Here is a 5,487-nt window from a genome sequence, read left to right as displayed (position 1 = left end):
TCCACCTGGAAGTCTACCTGGACTGCCGCATGCCAGCTTTAGCCAGTCGTGAGTCCCGAAGGCATGTATTTCTCGCTTGCTGCCAACTTAATTGTAAAACTTTCATTTAGTTATGCGTGGGTGTTTTGAGGTTGATACATGACATGGCAATGCATTAAAAATAGGCTCCCGCTGCTTGCCGACTTAATTTGCAATTTTAATCCCACCATCCGGAAGCTGACTTTTCACCTGCTGCACAATTAAGTTCTCCGACCCGCCTCATTTCCCACTCCTGGGAGCAGCATTAGATACTGCCCTGTATGTGCTAACTGTTGTGTTGTACAAGTTTATTAGTTCCATCTTCCTTTGCATAGACTTTATTTTGTGGTGTATGCCTTTTTCCAGAAATAAAAAGCCTACGACATAATGTAATATGATATTATTCCAGCTTTAATTGTTTGATTTACGTTCAATCTAAGTGCTTGTCTTCGACTACTGACAGAAGGTGAAATATAAGCCATTAAAATGCACCCTACTGTGGATTTCTTCCAAACCACATTATGGTATGATTGGTCCTTTCATTACTGTTACAAAAAAACAATTCTCTACTTGTTATGGAGCGTGGTGGGTTTATTAAAGTTTACTTGGGACGGGCAGAGACTCGTACCAAACGATATGTAATTCATATAGATTCATGTGAACACTCTGTACCAAACTTGGCTTATATTCATTGGAAATCCTTCATCAAAACTTTAAAGGGCAAATATGGTGACACAGGAAAGTACTCTACAATCTTCCAGGGGTTATTTTTGATGGAACTGAGGATAACTTTAGGGATTGTCTATACTCGGGGCTTGATTTTCCGGGCCCACCGGTGCCTGGAGCAGAAACAGGATTGGGAATGAAAACACTGATGCCAGCCAGTGTGTCCGTCCTGGACTCCTCCTCTCCAGAACCATTTTTGGGGAGACAGGATTGGACGGGGCAGCAGGGCTGCCCATCCACACACGGCGGATAGCCAATCTGCCTCGTTAAGAGCGCATTAAGGGTAAGTAAAGAAAAGCATGTGTGTTAGGAAACATGGCACTGTAAGAAAAAAGTTTTCTTATTCTCACGTGAGAAACTTAGGGCCTCCGGCCTCGTGACACTCTCATTCAAACGGAATGAGGCTGGTGAATAGCGGGAGAGACAGAAAACAAGAACTGCGCCAGGCGCCAAACAGTTTGTGATGCAACCGGCTCGCTCCCGTAGGCGAAATAAGGATCTTGAACACTGCGGGAAGCAACACCGGGGACATGTCCATGGCCGGATCATGGGTGAGTGCCACAGCGAGGGGGTGGATGCCTGGAGAGAAGGGCCAAGGGTTGGGAGGCCATTGTAGAAGAATGTGATAGAGGCATCATACTGGTTATGCACAAAGGTGTTTAGTTGGTTTTACAATTCCCCATTCTCCAGATAGTGCTGCCCCCTCCATCGCCATCTCCCACCGGTGCCCTCAGTGATCCTCGAAGTGCTTCGACCTCCTAGGCGGATGGTATGTCTAGATGTGTCCCCAAGATGCACAACAGAGGTGGAGGCAGCCTGCTGCTTATAATAATAATAATAATCTTCATTGTCACAAGTAGGCTTACATTAACACAGCTGTGAAGGAAAGTCAGTTTCCTCATCCGACCCGAACTCTGGGGTCTCGTGGGTCATGGTCTCCTGGGTTGTGTTGTCCTGGGTCGTCTCGGGCAGAGGGCTGGTGTTCCGGCTGCTCTCCCCGTCAGTGCTCAGATTTCTGGGGGGCACCGGCCATGGCACTCGCTTTGGCCGGGGGGCCCCAGACAGGCCGGGACCAACCCCGGCTGGTCCTGGAAGACTCAAGACAGCATGTATGGTTAGATAGCTGGATGGGGGTGAGACGTGAGGTGATGAGGGCTGGCATGAGTGGGGTTGGGGTGTGGGGGGTTGGGGTGTGGGGTGAGGGGTGTGGGGGGTTGTGGTGTGGGGCGAGGGTTGTGTGAGGTTGGGGTGGGCACACATTTGTTGTGAGGACCCGCAACCAGGCAGGGGGGGTCTCACTTAGTAGGGCCGCCAACCTCCGCGTCCGTGACCTCCCTCTCCTCCGGCCTGCCGACAATGTCTAGTGCCCTCTGCTTGGGCACAGTGAGGGGCGCAGGTCTGGAAGTCCCCCTCCAGTCTTCTCCCGCTCCCAGCGGTTGTGCACAGCCTTGTCCTGAGTGGGGGAAATCACAAACAGCAACAATGTTAGATAGTCCGACGCATGCAGCCAGGTGTTGTGTCTCTGATGGCATCAGTGGCCAGGACACATGCCATTGGTTTGGATTGGATTTGTTTATTGTCACGTGTACCGAGGTACAGTGAAAAGTATTTTTCTGTAAGCAGCTCAACAGATCATTAAGTACATGAAAAGAAAAGGGAATAAAAGAAAGTACTTTGCGGCTAGCATGTGTGGATGCAGCCAAGTGAGTCAGGGTGGGGGTCCGGCCGTCCCCCTGGAGGGACGAGTCACATGTGTGTGGGGGGTAGGGTGCTTGGTGCCAGGGGCACAGTGCTGGGTACTCAGCCTGGCCGCCCTGAGGTGGTCGTGCAGTTTCCTCCTGCACTGGTCTGCAGTCCGGGCCACCTCCCCGATGGCACTGACAGCGGCTGCCACCTCTGCCCAGGTACGGCGAACGATGGTGCTTGCTGACTTCCGTCCCGGCCCGGGGTACAGCAGCAGCCTCCTCTCCTCCATGGAGTCAAGGGGGGGTCTCCAGTCCGGTGTCCCGGGATCGCGGCCCTGCCCTCCTTGCGGCCATCTTGGCTGCGACGCTTGCGTGGGTGGGGGGGGGGGAGAATGAATTGTGTGCAGCGTCGTGTCAATCACGGCGAATCGGCCGCCGGTCCGTTAACATTGTGATGAGTTTCCTGATCCGCCCGTGTTGGCCCCTTGGGAGCGGTTGAATCGCTGCATCTGGGGACCCGATCACGCCGTCATGAAACTCCACCGTTTTCACAACGGCGTCAACACTTAGTCTCAGGAATGGAGAATCCAGCCCCTGCTGTTAAGTAATTTGGACATTCTGAATTCTCCCTCAGTGTACCCGAACGTGGCCACGAGTGCATTTTCACAGTAACTTCATTGCAGCAACCAGCTGCCGCCCAGACGGGTCCTGAGCCCCTGGAACATCCAGTCCCACCCATAGTGCAGATGCAGGCAAAGACCCAGGGACTAGAAGAGAAGGGGATGGCCGGATTCCAGCACCTGCAGATACAGGTGAAGGAGTCCATCCGCCTGCAGGAGCAGGGAGTAGTGCCGGTCACCCAGGCCGAAACCTCACGGGTGGCGTCCGCGGTGGAGGCAATGGGGGCAACGGCGTCGGACATGGGTCAGAATATGCAAGGCCTGGGGCATTCTGTACAGGCGGAGACGTGGTCCAGGACAGGGTTGCCCACTTACAGGCAACCATGTGCCAGAGCCACCTGGAGATTGCAGCAGTGCTCCTCAGTGTGGCCCAGTCACAGCAGGCCATTGCTGAGAGCGTCGGTGGCATTGCCCAGGTGATGGCCCAGTCACAGCTGCCGTCGCTGAGAGCGTCGGTGGCATTGCCCAGGTGATTGCCCAATCACAGCAGGCCATTGCTGAGAGCATCGGTGGCATTGCCCAGGTGATGGCCCAGTCACAGCAGGCCGTCGCTGAGAGCGTCGGTGGCATTGCCCAGGTGATGGCCCAGTCACAGCAGGCCATTGCTGAGAGCATCGGTGGCATTGCCCAGGTGATGGCCCAGTCACAGCAGGCCGTCGCTGAGAGCGTCGGTGGCATTGCCCAGGTGATGGCCCAGTCGCAGCAGGCCATTGCTGAGAGCATCGGTGGCATTGCCCAGGTGATGGCCCAGTCGCAGCAGGCCATCACTGAGAGCGTCGGTGGCATTGCCCAGGTGATGGCCCAGTCACAGCATGCCATTGCTGAGAGTGGTGGCGGCATTGCCCAGTTGATGGCCCAGTCACAGCAGGCCATTGCTGAGAGCGTCGGTGGCATTGCCCAGGTGGTAGCCCAGTCACAGCTGCCGTCGCTGAGAGCGTCGGCGGCATTGCCCAGGTGATGGCCGGCGTCGCACAGACCCAGAGGGAGGTGGTCCAGTCCCAGAGGGAGATGGGCCACTCCCTATGCTCCATGGCCGCTAACTTTCAGACCCTTGTCGATACCAGAGCTGGCATCCAGGACTGGCAGCGTGTCAGGGGGACCTCGGGGGTTGGCTCCGTTCGCACCCCCGTCCCATGGCACAGTCTGGGGGCAATCGGGCACCCCAAGGGAGGAGGAGGTGCTGTGGCCCATGCCGGTGATTCATGCAGGGGAGTTCCCGGAACACCGCAGCACCTTGGACTCCCTCCCTCCTGTTCCTTGGGCATCTGGTGGGCAGCATGCAGGGATCACCCAGGTGGAAGGTGCTACTGTGGGCATGAGTCAGACATTGTCTAACGATGTGGAGCATGGAGCTCATCGCAGAGCGGGTTGTCATCATCTTCCATCCCATGGACCAGACCCGCTGTCACTGGCAACCCAGTGCCCCCAGCTCATTGTGCCGCAGGTATATGTAATGGAGGGGTGTGTGCATGCGGGTGGTTCGGTGGTGTGGGGGGGTGAGGGTGGTCGGTGGTGTGGGAGGTGAGGGTGTTCGGTGGTGTGAGAGGTGAGGGTGTCTGGTGGTGAAGGGGTGTGGTACTGTGGTGTCCGTGTCCTTCCCCAGCAACACCCCTCCCCCATGGTTGGTGAAACGTTTGCCCCCTCATGCTCCTCGTCGGACGAGGCCTGCCCTTGCTCCCCATCCTCCTCCAGCACATCGCCCCTCTGCTGGGCTATATTGTGAAGGACGCAGCAGACCACAACGATGCGGCCGACCTTCCTGGCCTCGTACTGGAGGGCGCCTTCAGAGCAGTCCAAGCACCTTAAACGCATCTTCAGCACCGTGAAGGACCTCTCGACCACACCCCTGGTCACACAATGGGCATCATTGTATCAGCTCTCCACATCGGTCTGTGGCCTCTGTACAGGTGTCATCTGCCACAGGGGCAACGGGTAACCCTTGTCGGCCAGCAACCAGCCCCGCAGCCGGGGGGGGGGGGGGTGTCCTTCAAACATGCCGGGGATCACAGATTATGCCATCATGAATGAGTCATGCACACTGCCCGGGAATCAGGCGCAGACTAGCAGGACCCTCATCTGGTGGTCACAGAACACCTGAACGTTCATTGAGTGGTACCCCTTCCTGTTCGTGAACAGTTGCCTGGTATTCGCTGGCAGCCGCAGGGTGACATGCCGCCATCGATTTCCCCCAAGGACCCGGGGCATCGTGGCGACGGCAGCGAACCCCGCTGCCCGGGCATTCTGGTGGGTGCAGTCCACAGGGTACTGTATGTGCCTGTCCGCAAGGGCATATAGGGTGTTGGTGACGACGCGGCTGCACCTGTGCACCGACGCTGGGAGATCCCGGACAGATCCCCACTCAGCGAATGGAACGACCC

The sequence above is a fragment of the Scyliorhinus torazame genome, chromosome 6, assembly GCF_047496885.1.
Source record: "Scyliorhinus torazame isolate Kashiwa2021f chromosome 6, sScyTor2.1, whole genome shotgun sequence".
NCBI lineage: Eukaryota > Metazoa > Chordata > Chondrichthyes > Carcharhiniformes > Scyliorhinidae > Scyliorhinus > Scyliorhinus torazame.
Note: the sequence above shows the minus strand (reverse complement) of the source record.